Here is a 27,127-nt window from a genome sequence, read left to right on the forward strand (position 1 = left end):
CACATGCAATAATACAAAAGGAAAACCACTGACAAAGTCAGAATACAACCTGACACCCCTTTGGCCAGCGTGTTGGTAGCAGTCCAAATTAGAGTGGCTGCAGTCCTCTTGGAGTGGCAGATGTGGTTCTGTTGGAGCAGTGGTCCTGTAGAAAAGGTGTAGTCATCCAGTGGAAACCCCAGCTGTGTCTGTGGGAGGAGGTCTCAGAAGAAATCTACTGGGATTACCATGGGAAACTACTGTGGTGTAGGGGCATGGTAATAAGATTCCCGCCGTTCCCTATGTCCATCATTTGGTGTACCCTCCCCAGTTAATGTCAGTTAAGCAATGGTACCATCCCAGGTTCTGGAAAGTTCTCTGTTCTAAGTTCTGTTATTGGTTCCCTCCTTGTAACCACTCCTTCCCTTATCTCCCGTTGGTTTGTACTATCCCTATCCCTCCCACAAGATCTTACCCCATTGGAGGTATGTACCCCGACCCCACCTCCTCTCTCTCGGATATAACCCCTATCCCCTCCTTCGGGGGCGTCTCCGAGGTCTCTGGTCACCCAGACCTCGGAGTCCAGGCACTCAGGGTAGCTCCCCTCTCAAGAGGTTGTCTCCCTTTGCTCCTTTTACCTTTTCCTGCCTTTTCCTGCCTTGAATAAACCTCTGAGAGCTACAGCGCTCTGTGTGCCGACCCGTCTATTTGGTGGATTCGAGCTTTAGTCATCTGGGGCTCCTGCAGACCTGCGACCGGCGGGCTCCCCCGCGGGACCTAGGTCCGGGACGCCACATGTGTCCTCTTGGAAACCTGTGGAAAGGCTGCCTCTCTGCCCAAAACTACCAGATTATATTTCGAGGTGGGAATGCTTATCTCCTTCCCCCTGGGCGGAGCATCTCACAATGGGCTGATGTCATTCTGCGTCATGCCGTGGGTCCTTGATCACCTGTTAAACAGAAATGGCTCCTGGAGGGAGTTATCTCTGAGTCATGTGGCAAGACATTGATGGGCCCATTAACAGGAGGTAAGGAAAACTGCCCAGAAGACAACTGCTACATAGATGGTAATAGAAAACCTCCTGATTTTCAATCTCGGACATTATCCACCCCTTATTCTATTTCCATCTGCATCATGATGAAACCTTACACATAGTTCTCACTTAAGACTAGGTTTCCTTGTAGTACACAAAAGGTTTCCCCATCCTTCTGCATTACCCACCAAGTATAACCATGTCCTTGAGCAAAAAGAATCCCACGGATGGGTTTGTCTTTGCCTGAGGTGGGATTAATCCAAACAGTCTTTCCTAAAATACCTTTCATATGTACCACAGGGACTTTATCTCCATCCACTGTGTGCAAGGGTTCAGACTGGGCAGGACCAGCCCGATTGATGGACCCTCGGGTGTTGACCATCCAGGTGGCTTTTGCAAAGTTCAATTCCCAATTCCTGAAGGTTCCCCCATCAAGTGCCTTCAAGGTAGTCTTAAGTAGTTCATTGCATCGTTCAACTTTCCCGGCAGCTGGTGCATGATAGGGGATATGATATATCCACTCAGTGCCATGTTCTGTGGCCCAGGTGTTGATAAGGCCATTCTTAAAGTGGGTTCTGTTGTCTGACTCAATTCTCTCAGGGGTGCCATGTCTCAACAGGACTTGCTTTTCTACACCCAAGATGGTGTTCCGGGCAGTAGCGTGAGGCACAGGGTAGGTTTCCAACCATCCTGTGGTTGCTTCCACCATGGTCAGTACTTAGCGCTTGCCTTGGCGGGTTTGGGGAAGCGTGATGTAGTCAATCTGCCAGGCTTCCCCATACCTGTACTTCAACCATCGCCCACTGTACCACAGAGGCTTCACCCACTTGGCCTGTTTGATTGCAGCACAGGTCTCGCAGTTGTGGATGACCTGTGAGATGTTGTCCATAGTAAGGTCCACCCATCGGTCATGGGCCCATCGGTATGTTACGTCTCTCCCCTGATGACCAGATCATCATGGGTCCAACGAGCTAGGAATAATTCTCCCTTATGCTGCCAGTCTAGATCCACCTGTGATATTTTCAACTTGGCAACTCGGTCCACCTGCTCGTTGTTGTGATGCTTTTCAGTAGCCCGACTCTTGGGTACGTGTGCATCCACGTGTCAAATCTTCACGTTCAGCTTCTCTACTTGGGTGGCAATGTCCTGCCAAATCTCAGTGGCCCACATGGGTTTCCCTCTGTGCTTCCAGTTGGCCTTTTTCCAGCGACTCAGCCATCCCCACAGAGCATTAGCTACCATCCATGAGTCGGTTTAGAGATAGAGCCTTAGCCAATTCTCTCGTTCAGCAATATCCAAAGCCAGCTGGACGACTTTAAGCTCTGCAACCTGACTCGATCCACCTTGTCCCTCAGTAGCTTGTGCAACTCGTCATGTGGGGCTCCATACTGCAGCTTTCCATTTCCAGCTAGTGCCTACAATTCGGCAGGAACATTCAGTGAAAGGGGCATATAGTCTTTCAGTCTCTGGTAGTTCATTATATGGTGGGGCTTCCTCGGCACATGCCACTCGTTCCTCTTCTTCAGAAGATAATCCAAAAGTCTCCCTATCAGGCCAGTTTGTTATAATTTCCAGAATCCCAGGGCGATTCGGATTTCCGATATGGGTGTGCTGGGTGATGAGGGCAATCCATTTACTCCATGTGGTGTCGGTGTCATGATGTGTGGAAGGAACCTTTCCTTTAAACATCCACCCCAGCACTGGTAGCAGGGGTGCCAGAAGTAGTTGCATTTTGGTGCCAATTCCTTCTGAGGCAGCTTGAACTCCTTCATAGGCAGCCAAGATTTCCTTCTCTGTGGGAGTGTAGTTTGCTTCAGAACCTTTGTAGCTCTGGCTCCAGAATCCCAGTGGTCGACCCTGATTCCTCCTGGAAATCCATCAGAAAAGCCTGAGTCTGGTGTCCCAGAAACCCAGATCATATCCAGTTAGGAATGCTTGTCTCCTCCCTCTGGGCGGAGCATCTCACAATGGGGTGCTGTAACTTTTATCAGTCATTCAGTGATATTCAATAGCCCATTATCAGCAGATGTCTCCCCGGAGGGAGAATTGGTTGTGAAAGGGATAAGGAAAACTACCCATTTAACAGAAGACAACTGCCATACAGATGGCAAATGGAATACATCTTTGTCTTGCAATCTGGGACACTGGGATAAAAATCCTTGTACAAGGGGATAGGACAAGGTAAAGATGATCCAATTTTGTATGATAGAATGGGCAAAAAAGGAAATAAGATCTGACCATGTTTATTGGCCTAGATATGGCTCTTTTGAAGCTTGGATTTGTCAGGCTCTGAATTTATTTGTAAATTCAAAACAACCGTTTAATTCAGAAGAAAGAGAATATGCTGCATGCTAGATGGAAGGTTTTACAAGAATAAAAATCTTTAAAATATCAGAAACCCCCTAGACAAAGCAAGAAAAGAAAAATGGGGAAAGAAAAGGGCTGGGAACAAGAGGAAAAAAGAAAGAAAACTATTGGAATCCTTTACAAATATTTTCTCCTCCATTCCAGATTGTTTCCCTACCGTTCGCGTCTGGACCACTTGCCCCAGCCCCTGTCCTGACCCCGGCCCTACCGCTTGCGACTGCACCACTTGATCCATCCCCTGTGCCATCTCTGGCCCTGACGGTGAATTTGTCTGCCCCAGTTGCAGCCACCTGGCCTGTGGGCGCTCCGCCAGCCATGCCGGGAGTCCCATTTGTTCCGGCCACTCCATCTCCAACTGCTCCTCCTGTGGCCATTCCCACTGCCCCACCCCCGGCTGGTCTTTCCATGCCGACTGCACTGGGCGCCACCACTGTTGCTGTCCTCGCCCCGCCTGCTTTGTCTATGCCAGCTGCGCTGGGAGTTGCCGATCCAGCCGCCATGAACCATGTGCGGGCCATCCACCCTCCAGTTCGTTTTCCACCAGAAGACCCTCGTCCTTTGGCGGTTCCGGCAGCAGACCCTGCCTACACCCTCCCCTTGGAGGACCAAGCCTTGGCATGGATCCCTTCCCTCACCCCCCCTTCCTTCGACACTTCCATCTGTCCCTGCCCTGGGTCCCGTTCCCTTGGTAACGACAGCTCCTGCTGTTCAAGAAAACTTTCTCCCTGAAGAAGAAGCACCTTATCGAAACACAAGAAGCTCAGTTAAAAGACAGCCCTCCCCTGATCTTTCCTCAAAACAAGGGAGAAAGATTTTAAAGGATAAAGAACAAAAAGAGTGGGATGAAGAGATTAGTTTATTCCCACTACAAGAAGTTCCACTGGGAGGGGGAGGAACGGGGTTTGTAAACGCCCCTTTTACTTCTTCTGAAGTCAGAAATTTAAAAAAGGAAATAAAAGGATTACTAGAAGATCCCATAGGCACAACTGAGCAATTAGACCAATTCTTAGGTCCGAACATTTTTACTTGGGAAGAGATGCAATCTATAATGAAAATAGTTTTTTCTCAGGAGGAGAGGCAAATGATCAGGGCTGCTGGAATAAAAATTTGGGAAAGAGAAAACCAGCAGGGCCCCCCAGGAGATCAGAAAATGCCAAGAGCACCTCCTAATTGAAGTCAAAATCATGAGGAGGTGAGGATACACATGAATGATAATCATAATTTGATGATCAGGGGAATAAAAGAGGCAGCACCCAGAGGGCAAAATGCTAAAAAGGCTTTTGAGGAACAGCAGGGGAAAGAAGAAACTCCAACTGAATGGTTAGACAGACTTAGGAGAAATATGAAACCATATTCCAGATTAGACCCTGAGACTATTGTGGGCCAAGCTGTGTTAAGAATTAATTTTGTTTCTAATGCCTGGCCAGATAAAAAAAAAAAAAAAAAAAAAAGAGGAAAAAATGGAAGACTGGCACAATAGATCACTAGATGATTTATTAAAGGAGGCTCAAAAGATTTATGTCCAGAGGTGTGGTAGTGTGTTGTTTTGCAGTTTGTTCTTCTGTAGTAGGTTTTAAATATTCCTTGTTATAAGTTTGTAATGGTTAATTCCATGTACCCCATTTGGCTTCCCTAATGGTTCAGTCCTGAGTTGTTTACCCCCAGATTTTCCCGCCAAGTGGATATCAATCCACCTGTCAGTCTCCTTGTACCTCCTTTGTTCCCTTCTGGAATGTTCCCTGTCCTTCATCCCTTCCTCAAAGCAAGATTGTGGTGCAAGGTTTGCTCCTTTCCCTTGTTGGCTTCTATTGGATAGCCCTTACCCTGCACTCCTCCCCTAATGCCTTCTTATTGATAAAAGGTTGTGTCCTCCCCTTATTCCTGGCTCTCCTTAAAAGCAGCTTTTTGCCCTCAGTTATTGTCACTTGTCCCTGAATCCTCTGGGGAAATAAACCTTCCTTGGAACTCAAACAAGTGATCCCTCTCTATTCCTTCGCCTTGGTTTCTCGTCCTGGGTTGCTGCTGTGTTACCCACACCACAGTCTGCTGCAGGGAGCTGCGAGTCCCCTGTAAGCACCACCACCCGGGAGGACTCAGTAGAAATCTGGGGGCGGCCACTCTCGTGACTGCACATTGGTCCTGGGGTGTGAGCTGGCTGGAGAACATCTTCCCTGTGACCGCAGTGCGCAGTTATGTGCTACCACACAGTTACACGGGGAGATGAAGAAAAAGCTAAAGTGAAAGCAAAAATTATGGTAACCACTATGCAAGAAAGTAATTTCCAGAGGAATTGAATTGTGGTGAAAAATCAAGACTTCACAATTTTAATAAAGATTTGTAGGGACAATATGTTTATTGCAGCGCTGGGCGCACGTGGGAGTTGTTCTCTTTTAAAGGATATGTGCGACCCGGAGGATTCTTGATTTTTTTTATTACCTCTTACGAATTTACATATGTATAGGATTTCACAATAGGTTCATGTATATTCATTTTGCTGATTTCATGTTACAATTTGCAACTAGTCTTTGTATAGAGAACTCCCTAATTCTTTTGTCTATCTCTTGTAGACTTAGCTTTGGTTTTTTTTTTTCTTCGTTTTAGAGTTCAAGGGGTCCTTCTTATCTTTTTACTTTGGAGATAGCATTTTTTTACCTTGTCTGGGACAGTTTTATAAGCACAGTAGAGTTAGACTAAACAGCATATTTTACTTATGTTAGTAAGCTACTATGCAGCACATTTTACTTAAATCTGAATGGATTTCTACTTCGTTAAATTTTTACTCTGTTTCATCTCCCCCTTTTCTACATATAAGTAAATTCTTCTACTTAATGCAAATTACTACAATAATAAGTGTTTCTTAATGTTTTACTATGTACATTTGATAAGGAGGTTAACACAGCTACTCGCTGTAGTATTCTTTAATTCTAAATTAGTAATAAGAAGGATAATTTTAAACTTACTGTAACTAATATTAATAAAACTATAATGGGGTGACAATTTATCAAAAATCTTATTTGCAGTTAGTGACTATTTAAAGAGTACATTCTACTAGTGATGATCTGTATTCTGATTTATTCTTTGCAGAATTTTGGTTATTTTTTGGTATTATGATGGACAGTAACTAGGGTTTTTTTGCTTTTTTGGATTTTTTTAAAATTTCTAATAGGTCTTGGTGTTCAGTTAATTGTTTTACTAATGTGAGGTCTATTTTAATAGGAGTGGGTGATAGTTTATGATACATCATGTAATTGGTTTTAATTAGTTGGTAGGATGTTACTGGGGCTAAATATGAAAAATTGCTCTTGATAATCTTAACAAAATTGCAAATACAAAAATTAGAATGATTTCTAGTAGACAAAATAAAATTACTGTTATTGACTTTTACAACATTACAAGTAGTTCATAAGCATACACAACTTTTATTAGTATATACAAGCACAGATTTTTGATTAGTGACTGGATGAATTTTAAAGTGGCAAATAATTTGTTACTGTTTGCCACTTTTTATTTACTTTTTGCACTTGCACTTTATGTTCTGAGGGGTAGAGCACTGGTTTTTTATGATTTCTATAACTGTGCTTGTATACAGCTGAAAGCTAAAGATATATTTTTTTGAATTGTATTAAGCGCTTCTATTATTAACTTGTGGTTTTGGTCTTCGGCTTTTTCTTACTTTGGTAGTACTTTTGAAATCTGCCACTGGCTGGTTCTTATTGCTAATAGAGATGACTGTAAAGGCTGTTTCAGTTTTGTTAAACTATTTGTTGTAGTGGCTAGTTTGTTCATTAATATTTCAGAATCAATTCTCTTTAAAATTCTTAATTTTGTCTTTAATATCTTAGTTAGATTTTTTATTTTGTTCTTGAGGTGTATTTGTTTTTGTAACTACATTGTCTAGCTTTTAAAGGTTGTTCTTAGGAAAGAGGAGTAATCTGGTTGGATTTCTGAGATGTTAATTTGTATTAGTAATTTAACATGTTTGAGAGACTACTCTGGATTGAACAACAGTTGTTGTTGACCTATATTTTTCACTACGTATGGGCATATTTTATATACTTTAGGTTTAAGTGTGGTTTGGGTCTGAGCTGCTTGAGTACTGGTGTGAGTTGCATGTGGTTTTGTTGTTGTAATAGGTATAACATCTATTTTAAATTTAAATGAGAGTCTGACTTCATCACGAGCCTATAGATAAATCACTTTTACAGGTTGAATTAATGTGAAATTACACTGATAATTTAATTTACTTGGGCTATCACAATTTTTTTGGTGCTTGTATATAGGAGAGGTGGAGACACTAACTTTATTTGGTCTCTCATGAGTGGTCTCATTGATCACTTGGCGTCTTACTTTAATTTCATCTCTTCTAATTCTTTGAAGTGTCTACAATTCTTGTTCTTGCTACTCTTGCTTTTTATATACTTGATTCCTGTGGATTACTACAGTAGATAAGTTTAAATCTTTTATTTTAAAAGGTTCCCCCATGGATCCAGTACAGTGATTAAAAGCTTGGGACTAAGGCTATTTAGTATCAGTTTGGATAGAGATATTTTTTCATTTTGAGACTCTAATTATAACTATATATAAAACAATTTTGTAAATGAAATTATAAGCTACTTCTGGCTGCAATATACTAATTTTGTTCGAGTAAATTTTAGTCTCAGTTTTTTGTCTTTTGCTGTTACTTTCTAAGGGGCTTCTGGGGCCTTCTTCACTTGAGAGTGGTGTATTTAGGCATTTTGTTCTTTGACCCTGATTGCGGTAAAGGTGATGAGAAGCACCTGGAATGGTCTTTCTCATTGTGGTTCTAAAGTCTTTTCTGTAAGAGACAATATATACATAGTTGCTAGGTTGTATGTTATGTACTGATCTATTTAATTCTTTGTTCTGAGTTCCAGCCACATGCTTTTTAATTTCTCTGAGCTGTTTACTTAAAGCTACTATATAGGTGGCCAATGTTACCTCCCCAATGTGGGTGGACGGTTTTTTTGGTATTCTATATGGCTTTCTATAAAGTATTTTAAAGGGACTCAGCTTTTCTTTATCTCTAGGTTTAGTTTGAATCCGTAACAGTGCTAGTGGAAGAGCTTGGGGCTAGGGTAGATTAACTTTTTGCCCCAGCCTTACAATTTGTTGTTTAATTAGATGATTTATTTTCTCTACTTGGCTGCTTGATTGGGGGCAGTATGGAGTATGAAGTTCTTAATCTATGCTCAGGTGGTTACTAATTTGTTGTACTATTTTGGAAATAAAGTGTGATCCCCTGTCTGAGGATATTGTGGCTGGAACTCCGAAGCGTGGTATTATTTCTTGTAATAATACTTTGGTTACTGTAGCAGGCAGAGGCCCTGCAAGGCCTCCCTGGTGGTCACTCGCCTAAGATAAGAAATGCAGAGTCATGATGAGTGGACCAAAGTAGCCCCTCTTCCACCCTCGGACCCTTGTTATCTCTCTGTAAGGCCATAGGTCGTATTCTCCTCAATCCTGGCCATTGGACAATTTCCAACACCTCGGTACCCTATATCAACCCCCATATGTTTGTCCACGGCAGCAGCAAAGAATCCTATGTCCACCTGTCTGGTAGGAATTCCATTGTAGGCTGGAGAGTTTCCAGCAGGCTTGGACAAACATAGGTCCAATGAAATTCCAGAATTCACTCCCCGACCACAAAAAGAGCAACAGAAGCATGTTGAGGGGAAGATGAAACGCTTAGAGGAGTGGTTGTGGAATTTGCCCAAGGTAGTGCAGGAACCCCAAGAATTAGAGTTATTGGGATCCTCCCCTGCAGTTTACTGCATACATTTTTCAGGTATCCCTCAAACTGCTAACACTAACGAGTACCACGTTATAAAACAATATCGTGGAGAGTTTACTGCAAGAAAGTGGCGTCGTAATACAAGCCATATTGCAGTAGACAATCCATCACATTCAAGTCCCAAAAGTCTCCCTAAGGGATTGTTCTTAGTTTGTGGAGACAAAGCATGGGCAGGAATTCCATCTCGGCTTCTAGGAAGACCGTGTACAATAGGGCAGTTGTCCGTATTGATACCCAACCAAACTTTAATAGGAGAATGGACTCACAAGAACAAATCGGCAAACAAAATTCAAAAGAGGAGTGCAGACATTCTGGACCCAAATTGTAATGCAGATATTTTCCATTGGGCAAAATCAAAAAGAGTTGCTGTATCCCTGTTCCTTCCGTGGGTAGCAGCAGCTAAAGCTCTAGGTGAATGGGGACATCTAGAGTGCTGGGTGGTCAAACAGGCAAATTTAACATCTACCGCCATCAGCTCTCTCCTAGAAGACGAGGAAATTACCAGACAGGCCACGCTGCAAAACCGTGCTGCTATAGATTTCCTTCTGTTACTGCATGGACATGAATGCCAGGAATTTGAAGGACTGTGCTGCATGGACCTGACTGCAAAGGCTCCAAACATCCATGCTGCCCTTCGAAACATGAACAAGATGATTGGACAAGTGAAGCAAGAATCTGAAGATTGGTTCAAAGAACTGTTCAAGGGTTGGGGAATCACTGGATGGTGGACTTCTATATTTAGAACAATTATGTCATTTGTAATTATCCTTTTCCTTGTAACCATAATGTTCAGGATAGTACGTCGTGTGATTTTCAGAGCCATCACAAGTCTTATTTCTACCTCACAAGTCAACCACATAGAGTTGACAAACCTAAAAAAGCATACCTACCCCAAGGACTGTAAATGGTGGGAAAACCCACGCTTAGGGTCAAAATGAATCAAATGTTCTTGTAACCTTCTAAAACAGAAAAGAGGGAGGTGTTGCAGTTCTTTAAGGAATGGTATCACCCTGCAGCAGACCCCCACAGATAGGAATGTTAGAATGACCCTTAAACCCTAGAGGGAACCTATTGGCCAGAGGCCAGATGACCCCAACCCCCCAGAACCTAGGTAAAAACCCACTCCGCCATTGTTCAGTCTCTTTTTCCTCCTTCTCCCCAGAAAATATACACATGGAAACTGAGCCTCTCTCTCCTGGCTTCTAAAGCTCTGCTCCTCGACCGTCCCCCAAGACTGAGCTAGCATAACAGTTCAGGGGGGCAGTCAGAGGGGATTGCATTAAGAGGGAACTCTGAACCCACCATTACTTTGTTATTCTGGGTGATTCTTTAAGGTGAAAAATATATTAGCTTTCCCATCTTAAAACAGCATTAATTGCAATAAGGTACTATAAATATTTTTATTTTTTGAACCGCCCCTACTGGTGGCTTTTTCTTAGTGAGCCCCCCACAAAGGGGCTAGTTTGGGAACTTCTTTGCTCTGGTTAGTTCTCATTCTTTACACTATTTTGTTTCTACTTAAGCATCACAGTCTTTTCTTAGTTTTTTTCACACACAGACTTCCAGGTGGCAGGTATTAGATACGATCTTCTACACATAAGCTTTAAGATCTTAGATTCTGAATCAGCTTGATCAGGAACTTTTAATTTACACTTGGGGCATAGAACAGCAATACTAGCTCCTCTCACAAACTCTGCATTGTAATAGTACTCACGCAAGGTGCTAGCCTCTCAATGTACTAAAACTTCTGGGAATTGCCTGCAGGCTATTTCGTTTATCACTTTGGTGTTTATTACTTAACCTCTACGGTGGGTTGTTTTCAGTCTAGACTTACTATATTAGTAGCGGAAGTCTGATAAAGCCTCTTTATATAAATTCATTTGTCTCTTTTATTTAAATTTTCTTTTACAAAATCTTAGGTTTTTTTAGTTTTCTTTTCGCACAATCTAATTAAAGCATTGTTTTTACTGACACTCACTTTGGTGCCTTGCAAAAGGCTGTGCTTGCTACAGAAAAAAATTCTGATATGTGCACAAACACAGACTCCTTTTTTTTATTTCAAATTTATGAGAATCAGGGTTTAAGTTGCTGTGGGAGAGGAATTTCTGGAATTCCTTTAATTTGTTTTACTAAAGTTAAACATAAATCACTATATTGTAGCTTTTCTGCAGAAAATGCTACACTTGTTGCAAACAAAATTGTAAAATCTCTATAAACACAACTGTACAATCCTGAGAGTCAAATTACTACAGTGCGGGGGAAGAACGACACAAACTCACTGGGGAAGGTGATACCTCTTAAGTGCCCACTTTTCCAACACAACACAGCATACATCACATCAGCATCTACTTACATTATCTTCTTTTGGTCTTTACACACTCTAGACACAATCAGAATAACAGCACACTGTAGAGCAATTTCTGAGAGAAATGGGTTATGATCTGGATGTGCGTGATTTATATGTTTAAAGTGAAGGTTGAGCTACCCCAGCCTAGGCCTCAGATGTGGGCCTCGGTGAGGCCTTGGAGCCTGTGACGCAGTTAAGAATAAGTTTGTGGCGCAGTCAGAAATTATGTTAAGGTATAACAGAAAGTACTGAGCTATCTAGGTGTGAATTAGTATAGGTCTGCAGTGTGAAACTTTAGCCACCTTAAGACAGGAACAAACAATGTTTGCTTGCCAATGAGAGTGTGCTCACGATTGTAAACTATCTAGAAGTGTATAAAAACTACTGTCTGTAAACAATAAAGGGAGAACATCGGATTAACCATATTGGTTTGGATCTGCGTTTGTTCCTGTCCAGCTCACCTTTTTATTTTTGGTCCCTGTTTCAGCACACAGTAAAATTTCAGGAATCAAGTCTCAGCTGCTGGGGCAGAGTAACTTCCCAAGTTCATCTAGCCACAGTTAAAATGTGCACAGTCTACACAAATTACTACCTTTAAACACAATAAATGTCCTCACCTATGTTTTTCTACTTCTCTGCGGGGCACTTCTTGTCCCCACAGCTTATCTCAGCTGGCACCTCAGGCTTCACTTGGCCGCTTTAGACGCGAGTAGAACTTCTTTCCCCCTCGCGCTGCGGGTACACTCACTTGTTTGTTCCTTCACTCTACGCACTCACACGATTAAAAACACATGAACTACAGAATGTCTGGACACAACAAGCATACAAACATTGGGTTCATTCGATCCACCCCCAGGATCGCTAGCAGCTGCCCTATCGAACAATGAACTCGTCTCTAGTCCAGCCGCCCTATCAACTGGGCTGCTTGCAGGTACAGGAACGACGCTGTGTACTCAGATGTCTCCTGAAGTGACTTACTAGCAGTCTTGTCTCTCTCTCTCCCCAGGGCTCTCTCGATACATACTGTTTATCTGCACCTCAGCAGGTCATTGTCTGTGTCTGCAGGTGGTAAGCTGAGATGGAGCGGAGCCCCCTCCATGTCACTCCTAGACGTGAAGGTCGTAGAGACAAGGGAAAGAACAGAACCCCAGTACAAGCCAAATCTCAGGAACATTCTAGAAATATCTGTTTTTACTGTGGGGTTGAAAGACATTATAGAAGAAATTGCCCCTATTGAATAAAAGATGTGAAAAATTGACAGAGGGAGATGATATAATGTGGACCAAGGAAGATGATGGCAAATTAGAAGAGTTGAAGTAAAAACTGGCCTCAGTACCAGCTTTAAGCTTACCCTCATTAGAAAAACCCTTTCATCTGTATGTAAATGTGGAAAATGGGGTAGCTCATGGAGTTCTAGTTCAGGAGTGGGGAGGAGTAGAGACCAGTAGCTTATTTATCAAAGATGTTGGACCCAGTGAGCCATGATGGCCAGTATGTATTCAAGCTATAGCAGCTACTGCAATCCTGGTAGAAGAAAGTTGTAAGCTTACTTTTGGAAGCAAACTAATTGTGTGTACACCTCATGCAGTTGGAAATGCATTAAACCAGAAGGCTGAAAAATAGTAGACAGACTCCAGAATGCTAAAATATGAAGCAATCCTGGTAGACAGTGATGACTTGACACTAGAAGTAAACAGAAATTTAAATCCAGCTCAATTCTTATATGGAGAACCAGTAAGTAACCTAATACATAATTGTTTAGAAATTATCGAATACCAAACTAAAGTTTGAGAAGACCTTGAAGAACAAGCCCTTTCAGAAGGGAAAACAATATATGTGGATGGTTCCTCCAGATGTCTACAAGGAAAAAGAATGTCAGAGTATACAGCAGTTGATGGGAAAAACATGCAAACTATTGAAAAAGGAAAATTACCCTCAAACCTGAGTTATATGCTCTAAAAAGACGACTAGAATATTTAACACACAAGAAGGGAACTATATATACTGATTCAAGGTATGCCTTTGGGGTAGTACATACCTTTGGAAAAATTTGGGAAGAAAGGGGATTACTTTATTCAAAAGGAAAGGGATTGATACATGAAAGACTCATTTTAGAGGTTTTAGAGGCATTAAAATTACCTGAAGAGATAGCTGTAGTACATATTAAGGGACACCAAAAGGGAGTGACCCCAGAAATAAGAGGAAATAATCTGGCAGATCAAGAAGCTAAAGATGCAGCAGGAAATAGGGTCAAAAAGGTTATGTTAATTTTAACCCCAAAAAAGAAAAATTGGAATTTCCAAAGTTTAGTGAGGCCGAGAAAAAGGAATTAAGCAAAGTAGGAGGAAAGCAAGATGAATCTAGGAAATGGAAACCTCCTGATGGAAGACACTTGATAAAACGCTTACTAGGAAAATATTAGAAGACATGCATCAGAAAACCCATTGGGGTACCCAGGCTTTGTGTGATCATTTTTTAAGGAACTATGGGTGTATTGGGATTTTTGGATTAGCAAAGCAAGTAACTGAAAGATGTATAACTTGCCAAAGGAGAAATAAAAAAGTGATGAGAAAAACAACATTAGGAAGTCATGAGTTAGCTCTTTGATGATTTCAAAGTATCCAGCTAGATTTTACTGAACTTCCTCAAGTACAGAGATGGAAGCATTTATTAGTAATGACAGACCATCTAATTCATTGGGTGGAAGCGGTTCCCACTGTCAAGGTGACAGCCAACGTGGTAAGTAAAACCCTTTTAGAACAAATTATTTCCAGATATAGAATGGTTAATAGGATAGACTCAGACAGAGGAATACAATTTATGTCAAAAGTGTTACAACAAATAAGCCTTGGAGATAAAATAGGAGTTACACATCCCATGGCATCCACAGAGTTCGGGCCAGGTACAGAGTATGACCTAAACGTTAAAGAGAACTTTGACTTAATTATTACTTGAAACCCAAATGTCATGGGTACAATGCCTACCTTAAGCCTTATTGAGGATCCAAACACAACCCAGGTGACATGGTTTGACGTTGGTGTAATGTCAGTGTCCCTATGAAAATACACTCTCCTTAAATGAGTGCTGTGAGATGCTATCAGGAACAGAGCAGAGCAGGCTCAAGCTTAGAAATGAAGGAGAAAACTTTATTACCCTACAACTACCATAAAAGATACATACAGAATTCAGGATGAAAACCTTCTAAAACATTCCTCCTCCCCCCACCTAATTTCTAACAAAGTTCATTGAGAAAAAACTTGGACTCTCAATTAAGTTACCACCTTTCAGATAATCAATACTTAGTCTATTAAGGGACAGAGGAGTGCCTTGTACCATAGACCCCTAGGAAATACAACTGCAACTTCTTGTGTTTTCATGTCACACATGGCCACTGCTCAGAGAAAATCTGCTATCGTGACACTCTCTTTTCTATGTCACAGTGCTCTCACCGCTGTGCATGGACTGAAACTGCTTATAGGGTTCCTTCTTTAAAGATGCTCTGCTAAGGACTAAAGAACAGCATTTTCTCATTTTGAGACCACAGCCCCCCCTCATTTTCTCCTCTCCTGGGGCCGAGGGTCTTGAGAACGGAGATCTTCTTTTCTCTGAAGACAGAGGGCACCACTACACTTTCCTTATTACTGAAGCAGGTCACTCTCTTAGCTCTAACTATTTCATTTCCTTAAAAATACAGTCTCTGTTGCAAGAGAAATTGGTTCAGTCTATGGCTATACAAGAAAAGTCCAGTCAAAAGACACTCTATCATCTCCTTCCACCTACGATTATTTTCCCATCTTCTTCTGGCATCTCAAGTTCTAAGCTGCCTCTCTTCTCTTTCAGACTAAGGAAGATTAATATTTCACAAAGCTTTCATTATTTAAGAAGAGGTTAAAAGTCTCGGACTCCCACGACGGCTGAAATCTCGGCTCAGAACTCAAACTCCCACGGCTAGGCACTTCCCCCCCCCCCTTCTCCTTCTTTGCCGGCGTACTGCCGGCACAGTCTCTGTCTCTTTCACTCTCTCTCCCTCTAGAAGGTGGGGAACAAAGACATCTCAGATTTTTCTCTACCCTTCTGTCCACAGGGGCTGGCTTGGTTCTAGTCCCTTCACACCCTGGGCCTACCTCTCTCAGGCTGTATGGCTCCCCCTCCCCCACCCAGCCTGTGGTTGAGCAGGGGAGAGTCTACATTCTTCTGCTGACTGGAACCAAAGAGAAAGTTCCCCTAGGAGTTCTTTGCTTTTAACCCCCTGTGTTCTCAGAAGCGTGTCCAATGCCTTCAGTAGTCACTCCAAGTGTCAATATCCAAACCTGACCACTGATTAGTTTGACCCCAACTTCCTGAGAAAATTCACTTCCCTGTCAAACCATGACACCAGGTCAGACCTGGGAGTGTAACCTTATGAGATGATGTTTGGGTTACCTTTTCTAACCACCCAACATGAAACTGCTACTTATGAAGTAGGGGAAATGAGTGTTAAAAGATATGTCAACACCATTGCAAGAACTCTTGTAAAACTTGTGGTTAAAAGGGATAATCCCTCAAACCACACCTTTAGACTTTAAAATCCATAATCTCCATCCAGGGGAGTGGGTGCTAGTAAAAACCTGGAAAGAACAATCTTTAACTCCACAATGGGAAGGTCCTTTTCAGGTATTGCTGATGACCGAGGCTGCGATCCGGACCAAGGAACGAGGGTGGATCCACGCCAGCAGAATCAAAGGACCCTTGGAAGAACCTAAGGAGTGGACGATAGCATCTAAACCAGGTGATACCAAACTGAGTCTTAAAGGGGGACTGGGTGGTAATGAACTGGGAAGACCCAAATTACCTAAGAAATGTACAAAGAATAACACCTAATTAGGAAATAAGACCAAGCTTATATCAGTGGTTTCAAGTGTCACCTAGACAAGTTCTGATACGCCTCTGATATCCCCCTTGGGGAGGAGAACTACCACTTCAAACACGAGGATCAGGACTGTTTCAGTCAGAGAACCCTCATATTCTAGCCTTAGCCTGTGACTTATACAAAGAAGAAGAGGAATTACAACTTCCATCAGTGTCACATTATATACCTTGTCTGATTCATCCTAATACTAGACATGCTAGCTGGGTTAAACGTAAATGTTTAAACTGTGAAAAAAACTTGTCACTATTGAGTAAGAAAAAACACAGACTCACCAAAAGGCTGGTTTGTACAGCAGTTGTTTTAATACGAAAACTCTTTTTATAGACTGTTTCGATGCATACAGACCAGATTGGTCAATCAATCAATACATTTCACCTGATTGGCTAATTAAGAAAAACACCTTTCTTATAAACAATCTTTGAGAAAATAGAGAGTAGGAAAAACACCACCTGCAGGTTGTTTACAATAACAAGCTATCATCGTTTCTCTACAACTCCCTAGAGTCTCACAAGTCAACCATGAGAAAGCATATGTGGTTTTCTCACTCTCTGACCAGGCTGTCACATCCACAAAAGCTGGTATTGCAGTTCGCAAAAAAGGCGCTCTCATTGCATGAAGTGTCGAGTATCAAATCTATTCTCTGTCCTGGTGGAACTGAGAAAAGCTGAAATAGTAACTTTACTCTGTGGATGGGAATTACTAGTGCCTGTTGAGTGGGAAATAGCTGAGGAGGAGTAGGAAACTACAGTTAAGCGGTGTCAGAAGCGATTTGCCTGGAAATTAGCTAAGAGAAAGTGACAAGAAAATAGAGGGCAAGACCGGATTGGCCACTGTAGTCGCCACCAAGAAGATCATATATACCTGCTGTGGGTTGCAACACCACAGGCTTGGGAGGTGGGAGTATAAGCCATACTGGACCTCTGGTATTCCTTTTTCTGTCACTCATTTGTTGTCGGTTCCCCTCTAGGATACCAACAAAGTCATGTCACAAGTGTTATCAAAAGCTGCATATGGAAAGACACCGAGGTTTCTTTTTTATTACTCACACTCATGTCAACAGTCACTGTTATAACCCATCCAAATAAGGTAATTGCATGCACAATAAGAAAAAATACTGTATTGCAGAGAATTTAAGAACAAGTGGTAACAGGATGGGAAGTCAATGTCCAAAAGGGGAGAGATGGATTTGTTTCACATACGCTATTGGGAATAAAGCACAAGATTTGGTAAAAGAGCAATTGATAAACAAAAAGGCTAAGCCAGCACAACAATCTAATCCTGTGATAATTTCACTTGACAATTTGTATACGAAATAATTTAAAAAAAATTGATATCTCAAGAATGGGTAAAAATCAGTTTGTGGAATTAGGGGAAAGAATAAGTAGGGAACTTAACATAACCATCTGTTAGGTCTGTGGAGGGGCTTTGATGCCATAAGAATGGCCATGGAAAGGCAGCAACTTAGGCCAAATTGAGCTCCTTAAGTGGAACCAAACAAGTACAAGTGGAGAAAACTGACCAGAAGGGTGGATTTTAAGTTCAATAGTGATAGGGGAAGACTGTCTCTGGCACACTGGAAAACATTTCTTCATGAAGTAAGAAATACTCCCTGTAAAAGATATAAAGTTAGTAATGAAACTTCTATATGGTGGATCCCAGAGGAACCAACCCTTTACTGGACTCAGGGAAAAACAAAACAAAAAAAAAATTGTATGTATAATAATGAAATTAGACTTTTTCAATGTAAAGATACAGGCAAGAACCTTTACTTTGGCATCCCAAAAATCTGCAAATTTTGGGAGAATTTTGGGATCAACAGCAAAATGATTACTAGAAAGCTCCAGATAGCTTATTTTAGATGTGTGGGAAAAGAGCATACCCAAAACTCCCCACTCAGTGGAAAGGGAGCTGTACTCTGGGAATCATACAGTCAAGATTTTTTTTTACCAAGACCTGATGGAGATTAATTAAGGATGCCAGTTTATGAAGACCTAAAGAGAAATAAAAGAGATTTGATTGGAGGATTCCAAAAATGGGGAGATGAAGAATGGCCCTCTGAATGCATATTGGAAACTTATGGGCCAGCCACCTGGGCACAAGATGGGAGTTGGGGATATCAGACCTCAATTTATATGCTAAATTGTATTATAAGACTTCAACTAGGTGTAGAAATAATAACAAACAGAACTGGTTGGGCAATTGAATTAATATCAAGGCAACAAACCCAAACAAGAGCTGCTGTGTATCAGAATAGGTTAGCTTTAAACTATTTTTTAGCTGAAGAAGGGGGTGTTTATGGAAAATTCAATACATCAGAGTGTTGTTTAAAAATAGATGACAATGGGGATGCTGTTCTAGATATAGTCAATGATATCAGAAAAATCGCCCATGTGCCAGTTCAAAAGTAAGAATCAATGCTAAATACTAGCTGGTGGGATAATGTACTGAGAATAGAATGGTGGAAGAAGTTAGGCTTCTTCCTTTTATGCACTACTGCTGGTCTAATATTTCTTCGTTGTTTGATCCCGTTTCATTCGGCTCATCACCAGTGTTGTCCAAGGCATGCAAGTAGTGACAATGCCCATGGACCAAAAGTTGACTACATCTAGAATGGTGCAAATGATTATGGTGTTAAAGAAACAAAATAATATAGAAGACCCCTTCGAAGAAGCAAGATTGATTTGTGAAAAAAATGAGCGAATAATGAAGGCTAGAAAACAAGGAATATTGCTCAAGCCAAATTATTTATAAAAAAGAAAGAGGGAGGTTTGTGAAAAATGCATATTATATTGTTGGAATCCTGGCTGCTGAGAATTTTAAACTTTCTGTGCTGAAAGGCACAGATTCACAAGAGAGCACTGCATTTGACCTGTGGCTGTGGAGAAGATTTACAAAATTGATTAATAGCACTGGGATTACGGGTGTGTAGTTGGTTAGAAGTGTGTAATATCACAGGGTGGAAAATTTAGAGTTTGGGGTTTTAGAATATAGAAATAAATATGAAGCAAGATGGAGGTTTTAGGGTGGAGGCAGGTTGTTCTTCACCTTCTTCTTCCTTCTTCTTCATGGGTTTGTGTGATGTTTTGTAATTGGACAGAAAAGTCTGCATTGCAGGCTTTGAGGGATCAGTTATTGGGTTAAAAGGGAAAATAATCTATGTGCCATTCCTTAATTGGATAGTTTAGTCTTGAAAGACCTTGTAACAAGAGATAGTCATTTTGTGCCTTGCTAATGAAAGACTGCAGAACTCACGGCTGTGAGGCTGTTTCTCTGATAAGAAATAATAAACACCTGAGTCTGAACATGAAACACCGTCTCAATACCTTCAATCCTGACCTCGACAGAGGTAGAAAAAACAAGTACAGAACCCACATTATATGATTGGCTCTTTGCAAATATTAAAATGAATACTGTATGTGTTATGTTGGAAAGTTATGCTGTATTAATCTCTTTTAAGTAGTGCTGTATTGATCTTTTTTTTAGTGTGGTAAATATAGTTTTTAGGCTATAGCATAATATTAAAATAGAAACTATGTGATGTAAGACCCTTTTTATAACTAGCTCAAGGAATGGAAAAGATAATCAAGAATTTTTTTGCATTATCCTCACTGATAGAGATAACAGCAACAGACACCAAGATTCTAAGAGAAGAATTATTGTCTTCTTTTCAGGAAAGTTCAGACTTCGAGGAACCAAGAAGTTCGATTTAAAATATGGGGGAGGGAAGCTAAAATCAAGCAGAAACACCCTAGTGTGAAAGGAATGTTTGAATCATGTATGAGATATATGAATATGCAATAGGCTATTGCTTTTAAGGGGTAATCCTTTGTTAGCAAGGTGTGCTTTTTGGCGGAATGACAGGCACTCGGACATCCGTAATTCTTTGCTTTTTATTGTCTCTTAGTGTCCTAATTTTTATTATTATTTTCATTGCTATTTTCATTACTATTAAACTACTAAAATTTTAGCAAATGTGGATAGGATTTTTCACACCGGTGCTCACCTGCTGTCCAGCTATGCAGCAGGTGCTGTACGTTGAGGTTCCGATCCAGGTACTGTCCAGCAGCAACACCTGTCCGGGCCCAGGTCACCTTCCTTTCAGATGCCTGATCCTTGTGGCCTCTTCCTTCTGACTTCACCAGGAGGTCTCTTACTGCCAATAAGCCTGAGTTTGCCAACTAAAATGTGGGCACCATTAGTAAGAGCCTGAATGAGAAATGTGGGACTCCAGGTGGCTCTTCAAAATGCAGTTCATTGTATCAAAGACGTTACAGCAGTCCAGGGTCATGGGTGATAGAGCCTGAGCCTACAACTGTCAGCTCCAGCTGCAGACAAGCTTGAAGACCCTTTAATTTTGGTTACAATGCATTATATACTTTTCTTTGCTGAGCATCTTAATACAGAGGAACCAATCTATACCTTAACTTTTACCTGTAGCCTATCATAACTACTATAATTACCATATTCATGTTACTATTCTCCAATCACTAAAAGTTAGAACATTACAGTTTAAGCTAGAAGTTGTTTTTCAGTTTTCTTGCAGTGGAAAATTCTGAGACCTTTTTTCTACTTGCAACATTGATAGTCTTGTTTGCCTGTGGTATCTTTCTGCTTGGTAAAAACATGTTCTTCTTTGAGGTGGGTTTATCCTTTGCTCTAAGCCATAAAAACCCCTTTTAACTAACATACCCTTTGCCGTCGTAGCTATCCAGCAAGACTGGCTCAGCAATTCTTTTCTTCTATATCAAAACTTGCTTCCATCTCTATTTCATTCTCAGGTTCTACATTTAGAGATCTTTCTGCTAAGCATACATATCTGTTAAACTTTCCTGTCAAACTTTCATCCTTTCCAACAGATGTGGATTCCCTTGAGGCTGCTTTGGCAGTAAAAATGGTACCTAATATGTTATCTCATCGATTTTTTCACCAAGGTGCTTAGGCACTATGACAATAATTTACGTTGTCACAAAGTGAAGCAAAATCAATTATTTCTTCTTGTCCTGACTGGCATATGACTCATATTTCATAATATTATGGTACCAATCCTAGAGACCTACTCCCTTTGTAAGAATGGCAAACAGATGTGATAAAAATGTGTAAGTTTGGCTGTTTAAAGTCTGTTTATGCTACAAGTGACATTTTTTCTCATGCCATGGATGCATTAGCATTGGCAGGTGAAGCAGCTTGGGATGTTATTCGTCATTTTCGCCATGCCTTTTCTATTTTAGGTGTTTCATAGTATGTAAAGACGGATAAGGGCCTGGCATATGTCTGGAAAAAAAAATTGTAGGCGTTTTTCCATCTCTGGGGTGTTGATCATTCCCTATATTTCAATAGGCCAAGCAATTTTTGAACGCACTCATAGTATTTTGAAGTGCCAGGTTTAAAAATAAAAATGGGGAATGTATAGGAAGTTACCTTAAGTGAGATTAGATAAAGCTGTTTATGTGTGAAACTTTTAATGTCCTTTACCTGATTTACAATTGTCTCCTATATTCTATCCTTTTTCTTCTTTGAATTCTAAATAGTCAAATGTTAGTAAAAATATTAAAGTATAGGTTAAAGATTTGATTTCTGGAGGGTGGACTGGCTCAGTGGAATTAATAATGTGAAGGAAGGGGCACGTGTGATCTGACAGAGAATGCCTCTCTGGGTTTTTGCTCATTGTGCTAAGTCTTATCTGGAGTATAGTATATAGGAAGGAACAGGATGGGTGGTTAAACAGCTGAAGTAGAATGAGTGAGTGACACTGGCCACTAGGTGTATTGAAGCATGGACCCTCAAAGAACATGCTGTGAAGATGATAATTCAAGGCAGAGCAAATGGGGATATTGACTCGTGCTGAAAACCCAAATTCAAATTGGTGGATGCTACCTTTACTTTTGTTCTTTGTATTTTTTGACAGAAAGGTTGGTAGTGCTGAGTAATATGCCTTGTACCATTTCCCTTTGCATGGCACCAACAGTCCCAAAATAGGGGAATTTAATGTACCTAGGGGAGAAGTGCTGCCTTTGCATAGGGGTGTTGAATTAGTAGTTAGGGTTCCACACTTTGAACAACCAGGTTAGTTGCCCATTAAGATAGCAGCAACCAGTTGTAAAGTTAAGTGGATGCTACTTAGTTCTAAGTGGTGACTAGGCAGATGACTTGTTCTCTAATTCTGTGTGGAGAAAAATCTATTCAACTAAAAGTGAGTGTCATCCTGCCATAAATGTGTCATTAAAGGACTGCAGGGTCTGTAATAGCATTTGAAAATTCATTTTCTATTTGCCTTGTTGGTACATCTTTATTGCTGGTGCATGGTTATGAACATCAGGATTTTGAGAGTATGTGTTGTATGGGCTTGTTAGATCACAGTGGATCAGTTCACAGAAGTTTTGGATTTGAAGGAAGAAGTTAGCAATTTCCAGGTGAATGAAGGATGGAAATGGTTGAGTGGTTTCCTTGCAAGTTGGGGTATTTTTGAATGGTTTGGGGTATTGTTGGAAGTTGGGTTGTTAATTTTGCTGGTGGTTGTCATCATTGTTTTGTGTCTCCCCTGTCTGCTTGGATTTTTGCAAGGGCTCTGCAAAAGTCCTTAGCAGTTGTGTTTGTGGTTCAAATACAAAAAAGGGGGAATTGTGGAAGAGGTTTTACAGTGACTTCTGTGAGCCAGAGAGAATTTTGATAAGAGGATCCATGTTTACCCCTGAAAGAATTTTCTACCAAGGTCATTGACATAGAAACCAAAAAAGAAAGAAGGATAAATATGAGAAACCTGCAACTGTCTATTCCAATAAACACTTTGTTTTTCCTGACCAATGAGTAAAGTGTAAACTTATGAGTTTTGTAAGAATGTAGAAAAAGCATGCGTGCTATAATAAAACCAGGTGTGAAGCCTTCTGAAAATGGAGTGTTGCTTTGTATTGTGACCCTCTCAACGACTACAGGTGTTTGTGTGAATGTGGTGTTCTCCTATGATATGTTTTCTCCTCGAGCCAGGTCTTATGAGCTTTCAGAGAAACCCATCACACCCGAGATAGCCCAGCTACCTCAAACGGCATAAAATTAGCAGGATGGCTTCTGTGACAGTGTTGGAAACAGAAACGTTTTTAATAAAAGGCAAAATAACAAAGCTCTTGCAGAGAAAAGCCTGAGACAGGGGCAAGAGGTTCTTGTTCCTGCTAAAACACCCCAAAAGAGCGATTATTTCTTTTGTTCACTTCTTTTTGTAGTGAATTACCTAGGTGGGACCTTTTGGCTTCTGTCCAGTTGTCAGCCCTAGGTTTGAGGTGAAGTCCTAAAGGTCCTATGAGGTGTCTTTTTACCAAATTGAGGAGAGAAACTTCTGGGATTTTTTCCTTTTTAAGGAGACAAAGGATAATTTGGTCACTCCGTCAACAGGGGGCACATTCCTACACTCCTACATATTAGTAACACAGCAAGACTGCATACTTTACTGAGAGTAATTACCTAAGTTGTAAATTTAACATTCCTTTGCTCCCATTCAAAGCAAACCTTGAACTTTATCTGCAGTAGTTATTTGAGATTTTGAAATAATTAGTACATGAAACTTCACTGCCAGCTTTGCCAGTTCCTTGTCTTTTACTCCACAGTTTTAACAAGGTAATATTATTGTGAATCTTTTAGTGCAGTACTTTAATCCCTCTGGTAAATCCATGTTGCTGCTATTCCAGTACAGTTGTTTACTTGCATGTTGTTTACCTTAATGTTTAGCTGTTGTATGACAAATTTTCAGTAACTTTTTTGAAATGATAGAGTCAAAATTAATTAAGATTTTGTTAACGTTCAGTGATACATGGGACTTCCTGTAAAAATCGGGACAGCTGGACAGGACAAACGCAGATCTGAACCAATGTGGTTAATCATACGTTCGCCCTTTATTGTTTATAAGATGGCAGTTTATATACACTTCAATATAGATTACAATTGTGAGCACGCTCTCATTGGCAAGCAAACATTTTTTGTGTTTGTCTTAAGGTGGTTAAAGTTTCACACTGCAGACCTATACTAATTCACACCCAGAAAGCCCATTACACTGTGCTTACACCTTAACATAATTTCTAACTGCGCCACAGAATAATTTCTAACTGCGTCATAGGCTTCAAGGCCTCACCGAGGCCCGTATCTGAGGCCTAGGCTGGGGTAGCTCAACCTTCACTCTAAATATAAATGGTGTCCTCTCTCTCTCTCAGAAATTCTGCTATAGTTCAGTACTGTTAAGTTAATTTCTGTTAAGATTACTTTCTGTCAAGATTAAGTATTAGTAAGACTAAGCAAAGTTAAATTGAAGTGTTATTCAAGTTCTGGTATTTTAAGTTCTGTTAAGTGCTTATAAGATCAATTTAATAATGTTAACTTTAAGTTCTCTTAGGTATACTTTCTGTTACATTTAAGTGAAGTTTTGTTGAAATTGATTTTAAGTTTTGTTAAAATTTGCTTATTTAAATTACAAGATAAATCTATTTTGTTATAGAAATAAGAACAATCTCTGCTGGTTTATCTTCCATAGGTAGCACTGAAGAATGAGTAACAATTCCATATTATGACTGTTATTAGCTATAAGCTATTTAATGCTTTCTTTTTTACTTTTTTGCTTTAATGTCATATATGCATAAATGTCTAGGAAAATATAACCTCAGTTTCCTAAGACAGTTTCTACTGATATATTTATAGTCCTGATTATGTTGTTAATCTTATGATGTGAAGTCACTGAGTTTTTATAACAGGCATTATTTTATTTATTTGCTATTTGTCTATGGTACCATTGACTGTTTAACTAACAATAAATGACAAAGCCAGCTGCTTTGCAAACTTTAATATATCTTTGTATAGCAATCTACAAGACATGTACCATTTTAAGAAACTTTCCTAACTACTATTACTGAGAAGTTTTTAGAATATATATGGGAGACTCTTCCAGATAAGGCCCGGACACTGGCCAAGTCCTGGTCTTACCTGGTCAGTAAGTATGCCAAAACCAGGTGTTTTCTGCACCAAAACTGTGCTCAGGTCATTTTGACTTGCCAAATTTTAACCTATAATAGCTGGACCCCCTTTTTGAAGTGAATTTGGGAATCATACCTGGGAATGATTTTCTAAACCCTCACTTCAAAATGAGGCTTGCCAGCTATTGCAGACCCTGGGTGATGGTGCAGTATTTAGGGAATTGATAATGCATTGCTTTAAATCACCATTCTATTTTTCATGTGCTACTAATTGTATATATCATATGATTTATTTTAACTTAGTATAAGTTTATTGTTTTATTACATATTGTTATGCTTTTATGTTGCCTTCATGTTCATAATGAGAAACACACGTTATTAAAAACCATAAAATAAGGGGGGAATATAGCTCCACCAGAACTTTACACAAATATTTACACTAAAATTTTTGAAAGCAAATCAAATCAAATGAAATCAAATTTGATCCCTTACCTTCCTAAAACACCCTTGGAACTCCAAGAATTAGAGCCCCTGGGTTCTGTGAAATTGGATTTTTGTGTTAATTTTAAATACATGGGAAGGAATCAGTCTAAAACTTTTAAAACATTTCTCCCTGTCACCCTGTGTATAAGAATCAAACCTTTTGTTGCAATTATACTTCTGGCAGCCTTTCTAAATCCATGAATGCCCCCCGTGCGGCTGCCATCGGGAATGGGGACCATGGCAATGGGTGATATAACTGAACCAAAGGACCAGCCCATGTCAGTGTGCTGTCACCTTTGTAATCACTACAATGTGCTGGGGCCTGGCCCAGGACTACTGAGCCCTATTCAGCACTATTCAGTACCTTCAAGGGAAAAAGAATGTCTCTGGATCTGATGACAAAACAACAGGCACTGCAGTAACACGAAGTGCATCAACAGGCACTGCAGTTGTTCAAACCCCTCCAACAGGTACTGCAGCAAAATCAGAGAGCCAACCAGTACCAGTATTGGTCACCCCTATACACAAGAAGGACGTGAAATACAGCTTGTTTAGTAAAGGGGGACAAAGCAGGCTCATCACAGAAACAGGAAGAAGAGAGAACAAGAGGTAACCACCACTCGATTCCTATCCTTGAGCAAGCTGCAGGAGATAGGAAAAGACTTCAACCATCATCCAAGTGAAGGTGAGCACATTACCACCTGGCTGCTCTGGTGCTGGGATAATACGGCTAGCAGTTTGGAATTAGAGGGCAAGGAAGCCAAACAGGCAGGATCACTTTTTAGAAAGGGAGCATTGATAAGGCAATTGGAAGAAGGACACGAGTCCTTAGCCTCTGCAGGACACTTCTGTCAAGAGTAAAGGAAAGGTATTGCTACAAGGAAGATGTTATATGTTGCTCAGGCAAGTGGACTGCAGTAGAGAAAGGTATCTGGTACCTGAGGGAATTGGCCATGCTAGACATGATTTATTTTAACACAAACAACTCACAGTTACCTACAGATCCAGAGGGAGTCCAAAGCACACCAGCCACGAGGCAGAAATTTGTATGAAGCACATCATTGTCAAATGCCAATTCATTGGCAATAATGGAAAGATGAAGAGGCACCAATGGTAGATGAAGTTACTCACTGATTCTGGGAATATGAAGACAATCGCTCTTCCTCCCTTGTCTTGGCTGTGGAGAAACTGTCCAAAAATCTGTACCAGAAGTTCCAGCAATGCAAAGAGGAAATGTTCTACTCCCCAC

The sequence above is a fragment of the Anomalospiza imberbis genome, chromosome W, assembly GCF_031753505.1.
Source record: "Anomalospiza imberbis isolate Cuckoo-Finch-1a 21T00152 chromosome W, ASM3175350v1, whole genome shotgun sequence".
In the NCBI taxonomy this organism is placed as follows: Eukaryota; Metazoa; Chordata; class Aves; order Passeriformes; family Viduidae; genus Anomalospiza; species Anomalospiza imberbis.